At 36.2% G+C, this 16,465-nt stretch overlaps 1 long non-coding RNA gene across 2 annotated transcripts; it reads left to right on the forward strand.

Annotated features, from left to right (window-relative positions):
• The first annotated feature begins 1,222 nt into the window (after positions 1-1,222).
• Positions 1,223-14,866, forward strand: LOC128549171 (uncharacterized). 2 transcript variants are annotated; one of them, XR_008367504.1, is made up of 8 exons: positions 1,223-1,651; positions 2,218-2,402; positions 7,239-7,341; positions 8,032-8,180; positions 8,505-8,972; positions 9,140-9,434; positions 11,650-11,735; positions 12,006-14,866. It is a non-coding gene; the product is annotated as an uncharacterized LOC128549171 (long non-coding RNA). The 2 variants fall into 2 exon arrangements; XR_008367503.1 differs by having other exon boundaries at positions 11,650-14,866.
• Positions 14,867-16,465: the final 1,599 nt, after the last annotated feature.

Raw genomic sequence — 16,465 nt, forward strand, 5'->3', positions numbered from 1 at the left:
TACCTCGGTGAACAATTACCATTCAAACGTTTAATTCAGAAACAGGGCTAAGTAACACAAACTAATGTCAAAACCATTTCATTTATTATTAACACTCAAATCCTATAGGCACACACAGTCAACACTGTGCCCATTTCTGACGCGAAACAGCAAAATACAAAAATCGTAATTATGGGTTGTGGGGCCCATCAGAAATTAATAATTATGGGTAGTGGGCTTCACAAAAATAATCTATATGGGTGGTGGGTAAATTGTATAAAAATAAAAAATTATAGGGTGGGGGTTGATCATCTCTCTTAATTAATTCCGGACAGAGCACTAGTCGCTACTTAACAGACCGCGATACACGAGCCGCAAATTTTGACCTCGCCGACCGCAAAGTAATCAAACGAGCATGTGCCACCATGTGGAAAAACTGGAGCACAGAAGAGGTGGCGAAATGGCTGCAAAATGTTGGCTTTGGGGATCTGATTGGGAAATTTCGAGGTATAAAACGAATTCAGTTTGAAATTGAAAAAAAAAATAATTATAGGTGGTGGGGTCAGAGGAAAATTAATAATTATAGGTGGTGGGGGTTGGAGGAAAATTCATAATTATGGGTAGTGGGGTTGGAGGAAAATAAATAATTATGGGTGGTGGGTATTTTCAAAAAGTGCCTTCCAGCTTTAGTATAAAAAAAAGCCTATACTCTAGCGTACTGAATATGCTTGCAAAGCTTTTATTCCCGATCATTTGGTTTAGTAAATATTTGACTTAAAAACGACGGAATTGCTCCGAAAACGACCATAAAATAAACGATTGTGAAACGCAAATATTCTATGGATTTTTTTGGTGAAAGTTAATGTTATCAGTGTCATTCTTGAGACAACTCACTTGTTGTTTTGAGGAAAATTTGCTGGGATTTTCAAAAATGTGAGTTTTTATCTCGTCGGTTTTGTAAACATGAGGCTTCGGCGTAACAAAATGGTACATGTTTGGAGGTTCATAATGCAGAAAAATAAACAAGACATGCAGCTGTCAATTTGATGCCATAAGAAAAAAGTCTTACCTGTTCAACATGAGTACTCGCATTTTTTTCTGCAGTCAGAAACAAATTCAAAACCGTATTTAAATATCCATGTTATTCACTCATTTTGTCTATGAAAAATTTCATCTAATTTAAGACTGCATTTTGGCGGGGATGCGAAGTCACGTGAGGTCAAGAAAGGTCGAGACGAAAGAATATAAGATTCTTTCACTGGTTGTAGGTTCAGATGGGAATATCCGGCCTCGAGGGTAACTGTTTAGGCGGTAACGAGGCTTCTTGCCGAGTTACCGTCTAAACAGTTACCCGAGAGCCGGATATTCCCATCTGCACCTATAACCAGTGACAGAATCTTTTTCTTGCATACCGATTTCAAGAAATAATAATAAAAATAAAATCAATCGAACGGCTTTCTTTTTAGAACTATTTCAAATGGCAGTGTATTTAAACAAAGCGCGGGAAACCAACGTCCGTAAACAGGAAAGACGTCATGACGTTTCATAACAAATAACAATGTTTAGTTCCGGTTTTGTTTTATCAGTTGCAGCGTAACGTTTTGAGTTTTTGATAAAATAACGTGATTTGAATCGAGAAATATACTATCAGGAACCAATAGGAATTGTCAAGGTATTGAATTTTAATTCCGTTTTTTAAATAAAATATATATTAATACATAAATGTTCTACATATATGTAGTTCGTAATACGTCATTTTACAGAGTCATCTTACACCCCGGGGTGTATGATGGATTTTTCTGGCACCGGTAAAGATACCGGAAATCCCCGTCTGGTATGTAAGAAGTAATGTTCTAGCGCAATTGTATTTGGCTCGAATAAAATCGTTTTCTTGCGCTGTCAGATGGAGGGATCTGAAAAATCTTTATGAGAAAATATAACACAGAATGTAGAATTAAAAACTGTAACAGATAGAGGCAGATGACGTCAATAGATGGAATGGTAGGTCAATTTGTCTCCTCCAATATAGAAATTAGCCAAAGTCAGATAATTGATAACGTAAGAAAATCGGTTTGGCATCCCGCAAGGTGTTATTTCTAGACCAGATTTTCAATGTTTCATAGCTTGGAAGAATGAATAAGCATTTTAATTTTTGGGGAAAATGCCGTTTTCAAGGACAGATAACTCTTTTTCAATACCGGTGACCTATGATTTTTATTGCATATTTTTGTTTTATAGATGGTTGTCCTTCAATGAAATTCTATTATTGGGAAAAACTTTCGCCCATCTCGTATATATGCAGGGAATTCTAGCTTACGCAACTTAAACAAAAGTTTCAACAACATTTCGTTCATCGTCCAAGTCATTGCATGACGTCACAGGTTCTTCTTCGGAGATAATACAAAAAAAAGTTTCAAGAACAGGTAAGAAATATCTATATATGTTATTTTTTATTTATGAATACTTTTTTCAATAAATATTACATCTTTGAATGTATTTACCAATTTAATTAAAAAAATATTTAGCCAAATCTTCTTGGAAAAAAAACAACAAAATTAATAAGAACTAACTCATGCATTCACAAAAGCGGGAAAGTAACTCGATCATTGACGCAAATAATTTTTTTATCATGAGCAGTCAGCTATGTCTAGCGATACAGGATGAGTTTTCTGACATAAAATGTAAATTGTGTTGAAAATGACGATTCTTCTGTGACAAAATACATGGTTACTCATCACAATAGTGTACGGACCTCACCGTGTTAGTGTAGAATTGTAGAACAGTTTGCTGGTTTTCTATATTTTTACCCATGAAATGGGTGAATCTGTCAACATAAACAGTCAGCAAGCACTACACACATTGTATTCATAGCAGTATAAAGACTTCCATATGCTGAAGGAGCCAGAAATGCTACCCATAAGCCACCACAAGTCTACATACCCGCACCCCTACATAAAAACATTTTCTATATTGGGATGTGTTTTTATATTGACTTACGGTGGCTTCAGGATATAATTTCAGGCTCCTGTGATCCTTGTTGGATTATAACTGGAAGGTTAGTATTTTCGGTGTTGGTGTGGTAAAACCAGTACTACCTCCAGCTTCAACAAGCGACAGATAACCTTTCACCTGTCGTCGTTTTATTGCACTTGTCAGTGGGAAGATGTGGGGATCGTTTTTCATCAAGAAATAACAAGCTGTGTTAATTAAAGTATGTGTCACTCAACCCCGAGGTAGCTCGCCCGCCTAGCTCAGTAGGGAGAGCGCAGATCTATGATTCGCGGGGTCGTGAGTTCGAGCCCTGGGCGAGGCGTATGTTCTCTTTGACGATTTGATAAAAGGCATTGTATCTGAAATCATTCGTCCTCCACCTCTGATTCATGTAGGGAAGTTGGCAGTTACTTCCGGGGAACAGGTTTGTACTGGTACAGAATCCAGCAACACTGGTTTGGTTAACTGCCCGCCGTTACATAATTGAAATACTGTTGAAAAACGGCGTTAAATACAAAACAAACAAACACCCCTGAGATTGAGAATTCAAGCACCACTGGTTCACGACCTTACCTCCTCATAAGACACCAGAACTGATTTACTAGGAAGCAGACCCGAAAGGGACTCGATAAGCTTTATTTTTCTTCACAATCGAGCTGCAAGGATTTAGTATAAACTAAACTAATAGTATGTCCAACATACGCAAGTTGTCCATTAAGAAAGAAGCAAACACCAGTATTGTGAGTATATGAGATACAAATTATATTTTATCATTCAATGTTACATTAGTACATATATGTCAGATTTTATTTACAGTTGTATTTATTTTCGCTAACATAACCCGCCCGCATAGCTCAGTTGGTAGAGCGTCGGTCTACGGATCGCGGGGTCGTGAGTTTGATCCTCGGGCTGGGCGTGACTATTTGATAAACGACATTATGTCTGAAATCATTAGTCCTCCACCTGATTCATGTGGGGAAGTTGGCAGTTACTTGCGGAGAACAGGTTTGTACTGGTACTGGTTAGGTTAACTGCCCACCGTTACATGACTGAAATACTGTTGAAAAACGGCGTTAAACCCAAAACAAACAAACAAACTAATACCCCAGCCACACATACGGCGCGGATAGCTACGTTTAGCCACGGATAGAAACGTAGTTATCCGTATCGATTCGTACCTGAGCCGTACCGTAACGTAGTAACCCGTATCAATCCGTACCAATCCGTACGGCTCAGGTACGGATTGATACGGATTACTACGTTTCTGTCCGTAGCTAAACGTAGCTATCCGCGCCGTATGTGTGACTGTGGTATAACATATTGAAAACTGTTTCCACGGTACAATGGAATCGCCATGAAATAGAAGTAAGTGCACTCTGAGCCCTTTTTACATTTCACAACCATCAGGACTTAAATGAGAAACAATTTAGCCTGTCAAATCCATGTACTTACCTTATCAACCGTAATATGGTGATTATTGTTGATATTGTTTCAAACATTTTCTTACTAATTATATTGATCAGAAATATATTATTATGACATGCTCTTTAGAAGTTTGCTTCATTGAATAATTATGGTTTGTCATCCCATTGAATTTGCTGTTAAACATCCTGCATATTTTAATAATACATTTTTATAAAGTTGCACTACAATTCTATCAACAATCGTCGCTTAGATTTAATAGTTTAAAATAGTTTATATTGACTTGTGGTAGCATTATGAATAGAAGTTCAGATTCTTGTGGTCAAACCCGTACAATTCATTCTGCTTTTCCTTTTCTACTGCATGATTTACAGAACTATTTACTACTGGTTTTCTTTAAAAACGATTCAGTACCAGTCAAACCTACACAAACATAATGGTACCAGCTGTTACATTTGTCACCTTCAGGATCTATTTGGTCTTCTTCACAAACGTTGTCACAACATGGACAAAGAAAAACCTCATCTTCTCTAGTTTCTGTGTCATTTTTTTCTCGTTTTTTACCGCCTTTTCCTTGACTATCATTTTTCTCCTTTTTTATAACCTTTCTCCCACAATGCCTGAACTTGTGTCCTTGATGCTTGCTGTTTTTTGTCCTAGGTATAGAATTTTAAACTGTCAACGATTGAAAGTTTTAGAAAATGTTCAGTTATGGACTGGTATAACTCCGCCAGCAGGACAAGTAAACTTTCATCTTCAAAACTGTCTGTATCTATAAAAGTAGATAGATTTATCAATATAGCCAGTAAATTTAGATCGCTATCAATACAATTCCTGCAAACATTGCGAATCTCATCAATATGTAAATAAAGCTTTTCAGATGAAAGCACTGCCCGCAATGTGAAGTGAAGACTTTTAAAAAGATTAAAAAGTGCATCGCCAACGACCGTCTGATCACGCGAGTTGTTTTGCCTAAATTGACTTTCAGACATAGAAGGGTCATTGACATCGGTACTATCCTTTGAAATCGAAAACGTTTTCAACATTGTGCCTTTCACATAAGTATTTGTCTGGACATTTTACTATTATTTGTTTTGTTTCGTAAGACTTCGTTCCACAGAATCTCTTAATTGGTTTCTAACTTTGTGCACGCACGCATAGACAATATATCGCCATTTAGCATATCCAGCTTCGGAAAGTGATGTCACGTTATTAGGTGACGATGGTTCCGATTGAGTTGATACAACAGCTTGTACGTTTACTTTTATCTTCCTATCCATAATCCTAAAAATGTTTTGAGGATACTTTATTTTGCAGTTTTGTCAAATGTTTCACTTTGAACAACTTCTTGATACAACTGTTCAATGTACAATTAAATTCTTGTATGAAATCATCCATTGCGTATTTGTGCTAGCATCATCTTTTATACATGCTTTAACTTTGAAGTGAATATATTCCCAAGTGTTTTTTTTCTTTCATGAAGTCTTGTGATAAAATAAATTCTAGAGAAAGGAGAGTTACAGTTTGCGTCTATAAATTCCTGTATGATGTAAGGACAGATTAAACGTGGTATTTCTGGATATTCTTCAGTATTGTCCGAGACGGGTCATGAGTATAAGAATCAATACATCCATCCAAAATTCTAGACCAAGTCATATCGGCGTTGACTTCTTTAAACTGTTTCTCGTAAAAATCATAAACGGATTTTGAATGTTTCATAGAAGCAGAAGTGAAATTGAAATTTTCTAATGCAAAGTCCTTTCTTACACACTGCGCTACTAACTGCTACATCCGACTGCTCTGGTGTAAACAAGTCCTTTCTTACACACTGCCCTACTAACTGCTACATCCGACTGCTCTGGTGTAACAAGTCCTTTCTTACACACTGCCCTACTAACTGCTACATCCGACTGCTCTAGTGTAACAAGTCCTTTCTTACACACTGCCCTACTAACTGCTACATCCGACTGCTCTGGTGTAAACAGGCAAGAACAGTCGATTTCCAGACTTTCGATATTTTGTCCGTGTCATAGCAAAGCTTAAAAGGAGTGGTATTTGAGAACGTGAAGCCAGTATTTTATTTGGACTGGCATCAAATACTACAGAAAGTTCTTGGTTAAATTTTTAACCTCCGCTACTGGTGTTAATAAGAAAACCAAAATGTAAGTTTGCGTTGACTGTTGACTGCATGTATAAGGCACGACGCCTCTGTTTGGTAACACCGCTCCCCCTTGTCTGTTATTACACGTGTGGCAGTAGATCTGTTTGCGACCTTCAGTCAAGACAACTACCAGCAGGCTGCTACACGACTTTGAAGGAGTGGCTTAAAGAACTTGCAGTTGAACCACAACCAGTTAATGAAAATTAAGACATTATCACATTCTTTGATAATACTCAAGTAATTGTAAGGAACTTGAGGGTAACGTATACACACAAGACTCAAGCTAGTGTCCTTACCATTATGATTTATATAACCCCGTCAGTTGACTCAAATCTTCAAGGTTATACACATCTGAGTCTTTCACACTGGCTACATTCTGCCAGCAATAAAGATGTTGTTAATCTTATAAAAAGATTATATGAGCCGCGCCATGGGAAAACCAACATAGTGGGTGTGCGACCAGCATGGATCCAGACCAGCCTGCGCATCCGCGCAGTCTGGTCAGGATCCATGCTGTTCGCTAACAGTTTCTCTAATCCCAATAGGCTTTGAAAGCGAACAGCATGGATCCTGACCAGACTGCGCGGATGCGCAGGCTGGTCTGGATCCATGCTGGTCGCACACCCACTATGTTGGTTTTCCCATGGCACGGCTCATATAAAGAAAGAAGAGGAATGCTTTGCAGACATTCGCAACAAGTTTCTTGCAAAACGGCATTTCAACGTTGTAAACCAACAGATGAGAACCAATGGCGAACTGAAAGACAAAGTTTGATGACAGCGTATCACGTATAAAAATTCATAATTTTCCATAAATTTTGTATCGCAAAAGAGGAACATATATTTGTTGCACTAAAATGCTATAACTACTACCACTGTTACAATAAAATCTGTAAAAAGATCCTTTGGAAGCATTTATGCAACCAAGAAGAATAATAGCAGACTCGGTTTGATTGATTCTCTTCATGAGAGGTGATGAAACGTGCACCTCTCACGCCCCCTAGCTCCGGCTTAAGCGGAACTCTATTGAACATATGATGAACGGACTCATTGATCCCAAAGGACCAGAAAATTTAAAAACACTTAATCTAAGTACGGGGAGACATTACAGCCGCCACACAGCACTTAAAGATTGATGTTGTAATAGTTAATAAAAGGACCATCGCTCTCTCTCGCTCTCTCTCGCGCTCTCTCTCTCTCTCTTCGTGCGTGCGTGCGTGTGTGTGATTAGTGTGTTTTATAGTTCGTTAGAATTATTGACTTGTTATGTCTATAAATATATACTGTCTTTTTATAAAAACAATATTGTAAATAGACATTTATTGACAGATCGATATTGATTGGCCTAATATGCTTCATACAATGAAAACTGTGTATTCATACATTTTTATCAAAACTCCATCATTTGTGTTCTTTGACCAGATAATGATATATACAAATTTAATCACGACATTAAAATGGTATAAATTATTTATATAGGTATGATAGGTCCAAAAGAAGAACCAGTCATAGATGACCCATACAGCCAGGTAGACCAACGGCATTTGCCTGAAAAGCCAAACATTAAAGTTGGTGAGCCGCCCCTGGTAAATCCGTGCTCTTATGGCTCAGTGAGGAAAGGTTTCGAGGTTCGTGCATGTATATGAGAAATATGTCTTCCATCAAGTTATATGTATTTAAAATAATTTTGAATATGTTATGTGATACAAAAAAATCAAATTTTTCAAATTTTCGTTTTTTAAAATGATAAATAGACGTATATTTTAATCAAAACATCAAAGTTAAAGTAAACAGATTGTCAACAATGTACGAAGTGTTTGTTCCTCCAGTATTACATGTAATTATTTTCTGATGTAATTAATGATTAATTCCTCTAAACATGACTTTAATCTGAAATGGTTATACATTAAATATAAGTAACATAGTAATATTTATATTTCATAAACATTCAGCATATATCTGAGCAAACTGGCATTGGTTCCAGAAGGAAATGGACTATGGTAGGATGCGACAAATTGTCGTATTGTTTGGGGTCCCGATTAATTGATCTCATCCGAAACTCAGAAGTACCTTTTTAATTCCTGGTCAAGGCCACATGGAGATGAATGCTGTGAAAGCTGCATTTAAGCTGTTATGGGATGTCGCTATGGAAGATGTTGCAAAAATGCTATGGGTACCATACACCAAGAGCACTGTTATGCTGTCAGCTATGCAGAGATCACAAGGCTTGGATGATTTTGTGTATCTGCATGTTCGGTACCCTAGATGAAATTCTTACCACATATATCAAGAGCAATTCTCATAATACACCTACAGTAACAGGACTATTTCAGTTTAAAGCCTTCTCTTCTAACAAAAACTTCAGATTCATTTGTGACATACGGTGGCACAGAGATGTTAAGTGGTGTAGATAACTATAGGTAAACACTTTTAAAATACTTATGAAAATCATGAGTAATACTTTATTAAAGGTATAGTTTCTAATAAATGATACAAATCTCACACAGTTTGTTTTCAATCACTAATTTATGTATACATGTTTAAACATAAAGATGTTTTAACAATCGTTTTATTTTTTGCACAGTAGACATACATCAGTGTCAGGCAAAGAACTGGACAGAGGGTTAATAGCGTTTGAGACACAGTGTTGTGACAACTTGAATACATATTTGACAATATTAGTAGTGGTACTTCTCCATCAAAGCGATGCAGCCTCACACATGTTTTGGTACAATTGAACAAAGGAGCAAATTTCATGCAGTTGAAAACCAAACAAAACGGCGAAATACAAGAAATTATAGACGGTATGCTTCGGAACATTAGAGAAAATGGTAGTGTTGAAGAGGCCCTTGTTTTGGAACAGTAGTGGCAAAAAGTAAAAGGTAACACACATATACTTAGTAATTTGTTAATGTGCACAGGGCAGAACTATTTTATGTAATCCAACTGATGTTCATATTTAACATAAACCCCAATACATAATGTGTGCACCCAGTAATCACATTTTCTAGAATCACAATTAAGCCAAATGTCTGAACGGCTCTTTGCAACAGACTTTTTACTGCAAATTCTACATAAATGCAATCTGTTTCCGTCACTTCTTGTTGAGTGGGTGGTGGTGGTGGTGGCGGTTGATAAGCAGCAGTGGCATCATTTGTGCCTGGGGTGTATTAAGTATATTAACTTTTCCCTAAACAGCTGTTGCGTATCCACTGCAGTTTTATCTCCATTCCACTCATTGAGGACAACTCTGTCATCAGTGAGACATATTTAGAATATGACATATAATAAATTTTTGATTATTATTACAACAACTTACCATTACGTATTAAGGAGGTAGGTTACCTTCATATTTGTATGTGCGCATGTCCAACCGGAAGCTAACGTGACGATTTACGACGACGTTTACGACAAACTAAATGTATTTGTATATTCATTCTTCTGAAAACAAATCATGAACTGTCTTCGATCTGATGCTTTATGGTTTAATAATGCAGAAATAATGAATGAATTGCCGCAGAAACGCTTCAAAACAATGTTGCCTTAAAATGACGTCATTGACGTCATGACGTTACGTGTCAGTTACCGCGCAAAATTAATAGCTTTTATCTTGAAAGTACGTAATTCTGTGCATTTTCTTTATTTTAACTATTTTCAAATAACCATTATTTGCTGAAATATTTTTTATGAGTCTTTTGCTCTGAATAATAATCAATATTTTGCTTCTTTTATGTAGTTATATTGAAATGTTATGCGGAATGTAAGAAAATGGATGATGATAAGCAATGTTATTTGGATATAGTTGGGTGAAAGGTTACTTGTTACGGTTATTTTCAAATAGAAAATCTAGCAGTTTGATTTGTAATACCTATTTTTCAGGTTCCGTTGATAATTTGTTACTTATGTACTAAAACTAAGATCTAAAATTGTTCAAATTTCAGTAGAAAATTGTGGTTTCTTGAATTGAATTGATGTTACCATGGAAACGAAGCCCGTGACCTATGTATCTAAATGTAAAATTTAAAAGCGTTGACACTGGTCTATTTAAGAAACACAGCTTCGGCTTTTTATTTTCATTTCAACAATATCCATGAGAATAATAGCAGCATGCTGAACGATTTTTCCATGAAAAATTCTGGACGAAGGGTACTGCTGTAAGTATTCTAAGCTGTGAAATTTGTTTGAATAAATGCAAATAACACGAAAATATAACTTACGTCAGAAATAATATGTTTTAAAGCTACATCAACTAGAAAGATAATCTTATTCAATACTTTTTATAAGAAATTACGACAAAAATCAAGATATAAGCTATTTTAAACATCCCTGTTGCCATGGTTACTTTAAACTTTAAGAAAATTAGGGTACCATGTAAAGTGCTTGGTATTTTGCTAATAATATTACCCAAATATTCCATGTTGGTCATTAACAGAATGGCACGGAAGCCGTCGAAAACCCCTATTTTTATACATAGTTGTTTAAAAATGAGAGAAAATGCGTTACCATGGAAACACGAGCCCCGCGACATATACATTTTAAGCTTATATTAGAAAGCTAACGTGCATATTAGTAAAATTATCAATTATGCAGACTTCTACGGATATCAATGAAATTAAAATACACTGAAAAGTGTTAAATATCCGTATTTTCCTTCTTCTTTCAATATGAAATACCTTTGGAGGGTCATGTTCTTCAAACCTGGATAAAAAATGAACTTGAAGGGACAGAGACAAACGAAATTGAGATTGTAGCAGTTAAAACTTCATATTACACGAAATACAAAAGAATGATGCGGTTCAACTAATTTGAATTTACCCTTGTAACAAGGTAACCTACCTCCTTAAGGATCGGATTCCTTATATCATAAATTAATGAAAATAAAGATTAAATAACAACAACAGAGGATATTACCATATTTTTCAAATTAGAAATGTGTCTGTTTTTATACAAGTTTTGTGATTGTTATTATCTATTTTATACGTGTTTACTATAATTATACTAGAGAGAATCATTTAGTTACAGATCTAATTTAATAAATAACAATCATAGTAAGCAAATTAAATGAACAAAATAAGATATAGTCTTATAACATTTTAGGACAAACGAAGAATAGTTAACTTTACAATTCTACAATGAGGTTGTGATAGTTCTATAAAATTCTACCACTGTAGCGTCAAGTGACGGTGAGTGTATATTTCTTACTTTTTTCATTATAGTGGGCCTTCTTTTGTTTATAGCCTGCGCTCATCAAATTGTCAACAATGTACGAAGTGTTTGTTCCTCCAGTGTGGTGTTCTTTAGCCCGGCATACCTGACCTACAACATTATTTCCAGGATTCGGTCCTGTTACTTCACTTTGAAATTTGATAGTAGGAAATGAAATATTTTCGAACTACATTCTCTATATCTTATCTACATGTTTTATAACTTATCTTTTATTTTTATCTTAATAGACTCAGATATTGATGAAGAAGAGTAAATGGACATGAACATGTAACAATTGAAGAATGGCAATGTCAATCACCATCTTCTTAAAGAAGTTTACAAAGGTTTTCTGAATACTTTGTATTGAATACACGTCCTGTAACGAGTATAAAAGTCACCTGACCGGATGTAAACAATTGATATATTATTTTTTTAAATGTATCAATAATTCAGATATTTTCACATGAATACATAAAAATATACGTAACATTCAAAATGGGCATACCCTGTACGTTAATTAATTAAAACAGAAGATTTTGTTAAAACGATATGTTTATTATGAGTGTAACCAACCGGAAATGCGGATACAGACGATACGATTTTAACATTTCAGGAAATCAATCATATTTGCTGCTGTAGTAGCCTTTATACACGGGTAATAATGAATATTTTTCAAAATATTTTTTCCTACCTAAAATGCGCATTATGTAACAGCATATTGATTTGTAAAGCATGTACATTTCGAAAGAGCAGAAACAAATAATCTTGTATAGTGAGTAACTAGATGCGGGTTTTCGGATAAGTGTGGAAAGTGACATAAAATATGGGCTTCTATTGTTTGTTTTATAGCTTGATCGAGCTATTATAACTCGAAGGAACTTTAATTATATATCGTTTTGGAGTTCTCTCCAGTTAAACGGAAGTACACTACGGTTTATCTGTATATAAATTTATTTCTTTAAATACCATTCGTCTCCCACGTTTTCTTCATGTGGGTAAGTTGTAAATTACTTGTAGAAATTCGTGTAGACTATTTAGGAAACTATGAACACACAATTTATATATTTAAATACATTATCAGAAAAACGAAGCATTGATTACTTAGGTTACTCACTCCCACACTGAAAACAAATACGTAAATGTATTGCATGGAAGGTGTTGAGGTGTATTGGTAGATAGTGAGACTCCTAATCCAAAGGTCGTAGGTTCAGCCCGGTGATATAGCTGATGTAAGTAAAAATGTATATATAACTAGTGTACATACCATTTATCAAACAAAAACTGACACACAATTGCTTGCCCATACGTTTAACTTCAAGGGATTAAAAGATTTTTTTTCCGTAACATATGTTCTAATTTTCTCCATAACGTAAGTTCTTGATCTAATAAAGTCAGTTTAAAAACTACAGTGACATTCTTGTCCATGTCTAATTTCTGGTCATGTCCGTTTACTGGCTCAAAAACCACGTGTGTCCGTTTACTTGTCCTGTCAGTTTATTGGTCCCAAAACACTGGCCCTGACAGTTTACTACTCAAAAACAGTGTCCGTTACTGGTCCTGACCGTTTACTGGTCCGCAAACACCGGGTGTCAGTTTACTGGTCCTGACTGTTTATTGGCCCAAAAACGCCAGGTGTCCGTTTACTGGTCAGAATAAAAGAATGTCCGTTACTGGTCATCTCCGTTTACTGGTCCGCAAACACCGGGTGTCAGTTTACTGGTCCTGTCTGTTTATTTGTCCCAAAACACCAAGTGTCCGTTTACTGATAAAAAACACAGAATGTCCGTTATTGTTCTTGCCCGTGTACTGACCCGAAACACCAGCTGTCAGTTAACTGGTTCTGACTATTTACTGCTCCTGTCCGTTTATTAGTCCGAAAACATCTGGCGTACCAAGTAAATAATGCATAATATAGTTCTGTTGTATTTGTCAATAACTACAGAAAAATCTAAAAGCATTTGTTGATTCACGACAGGTTGGGTAAGAATTTTCAAGAGTTCAAGGGATCAACCACTTCTGTCACTGAACTGAATGGGCAATGCAAGGATCTTACACATACTCCAACAAAAGAGGCGATTTCTAATTGTAACACGATCGTTTAATTTCGAGCCAGAAACCAGTTATCGAAATGGCGACAGATTTGTTGTTTACCACAATTTGCAGCTCCCGGAAAGAGAGCCCTGAACACATCGAATACCCATCTTATTGAAAACTTACGGAGCAGACATCTGGGAGATTGCAATTTGAATGTCCTTTGACCACTGTTGTAAACAGAAAGCTGTTGCAATGCTCAATTTTATTAGCAAACTCTGACTATTCTTTTGATAGCTGGGCAACAGATTGAATTTGGATTTTCTCTTCCAGTTGTTCAAAACAGCATACATGGAATGATTCAAGCTTTGTAAATTGGAGACAAATCCCCAAAAACGTTTTACAAGGAAACTATATCCACTTTACAAGACGAAAATTCAACTTGTATTTTAGGTCGTTCCGAATCTTGTCAGAAAGTAATCACATTATGTGGCAAGTCAGAAACCTGCAAACTATGCACCGATTCTTACAACCAATATAAGAGAGATGCAGATAAACTCGGCAATTTCTAGTAGGTTTGACAAGATAGGTATAATTGACTGATCATCAGCATCAAAGGCTGCAACTGTATGACAGCAACAAGAGTTCCTCCACATTCAGCAACATTGATCATTCAATTCAGATCTAAGCAGAAGATGCTCTCGTTTCTCCATCTATTTATCACAGTCAGGAATCACATACAGACATGAAAATTATACTGAACGGTAAACTTACCGACGGCAAGGCTGGTAAATTTAAAGTGTTGTTAGTCTCAATTACGAAACTGCAGTAAAGAAGTAATTGGACATTTATCAAAGGCGATGGGATCCAAAAATCAGCATTTGTTAAGGCATACTTTTGAAATCTCCCTAGTCATACAAAAATGTGAAGTTTTGGACTCCTAATTGTACTACCATCCACACAATTCTTGCAATATCACAAAAATAGTTAAACAACAGCCTTTATGTAATATACAAAATTTGGATTGGATGAAAAGTACATAATTGTAAATAACTGGTGTCAATGATGTAAAACTGGTGTCAATGATGTAAATAAACAAAGTTAACATTCAATGTCCTCGTGTACAACTCTTCTGTTACTCGGTGTATTTGAAATCATTCTCTGTCCATACTGTTCGATATAATCATTGTTGTCACTTGCTGTTTTAACACAGTTAAAAAGGTACTCAACCTCACGGCGTAGATCGAATACCTCGGTACATAAAGCCTTAGTCTTGACCTCAACAATTCGATCAAACTCACTTTTGAGTTCAATCTTTAGCTCTTGTACAATGTCAACATTAAGCTTGTGTAACATTCTAGCGACATACATGGTGTTAGCTAATGTCCTCTAATAGGAATCAGTGTATTGTCCGAAAGTGATCTTTGATATTCTGATTCTGTATCTGATTGTACTATAGTTTTATGTCTATTTAGAAAAAATGTTGTGGGGATGTTTCTGGTTTGGAGACTTACGTTGACTTGACACTTCCATCGGAAACGAGGAATCATTTAGCGATCTCATGAAAATATACAAAGCCACACTCACAGACCCAGAGAGGCTATCTTCTGTTTTGATTTTTAGAGAAAACATCTGGACTGACTTTAATTTTCTGCGATCAGAACATACCAATATCTACATTTAGCGATGAATGATAAGATACCTTGATAGAAGTTTTTTTTTTTCAATTCCTTGGAATCGGATATTGTTTCATAAAATCCTTACAAGACAGATTTGATAACCAAGCGAACAAGAGGTGACTTAAACTGTCCAAAAACCGGGTTTCTCTCCCCGTGCAAAATGCATGTTAAAAAACGGAAACTCTGTCAGTCCCGGTTATCTTAAGTTAGATTTGGTTCAGATCGGGCTATTTCATGTTTTTACGCATCTAGTGAGATCACTACAAAAAAAGTCCGCTCTCTTCGATTGCTCAACTGGTCACGTGACCCAGTTTAGAAAAATAATGCTCGCTTTTGACCGGTCAGTTTCTTTCAGCGTTGACTCGTCCGCTGGGGCGGAACCACGTTGAAAGTCATCAGCCAATGTACGTCGTGGGTTATGTCATTTTTGTAAGGCATATAAAAGCAGCCGCACAAATTGATTTCTTCAGATTCGTGGCTTTCTCGTTGAAAATTACAAGGTTTTTCAGTAACAGTTAGTTTTAGGTTCTCCTTATATCTAAAATGTTCCAAGTGTGGATTAATGTGTAACAGAAGGCGAATACCCGAATTGAGTGCTTGGCAAATGTCACGTCGCTCTAGAAATACTCTTGTTAGGATTTGGTCAGGAGAAATGACTAGCATCATGATACTTAGTCTTGGTTCAGCTCGAACTTGTCCTTGGGTTTCGATCATTTTCGAATGTCTTGTGTTCGAAGTAACCACTTAGGGTGAGGAGACTTGATATACCGACAGTGGAAAGATGGCTGAGCTCCTGTCCCCGTCATTGTGGCGAACATCTTTCCAGCTTAAAGTAGCCGAAATTCGCTTTTGATTGAAATGACACTTGAGATGAGACATTTACTCTCGAGGTAGTCCTGATGACTATCTTTTTAATACTGCGTTCCGATATTGACGACAGACGTGATCACTTGTGGTTATTCTTGATCCTTTGCAGATCAGGAAAATGAGTAATAGCC

This window comes from Mercenaria mercenaria, chromosome 15, assembly GCF_021730395.1.
Source record: "Mercenaria mercenaria strain notata chromosome 15, MADL_Memer_1, whole genome shotgun sequence".
In the NCBI taxonomy this organism is placed as follows: Eukaryota; Metazoa; Mollusca; class Bivalvia; order Venerida; family Veneridae; genus Mercenaria; species Mercenaria mercenaria.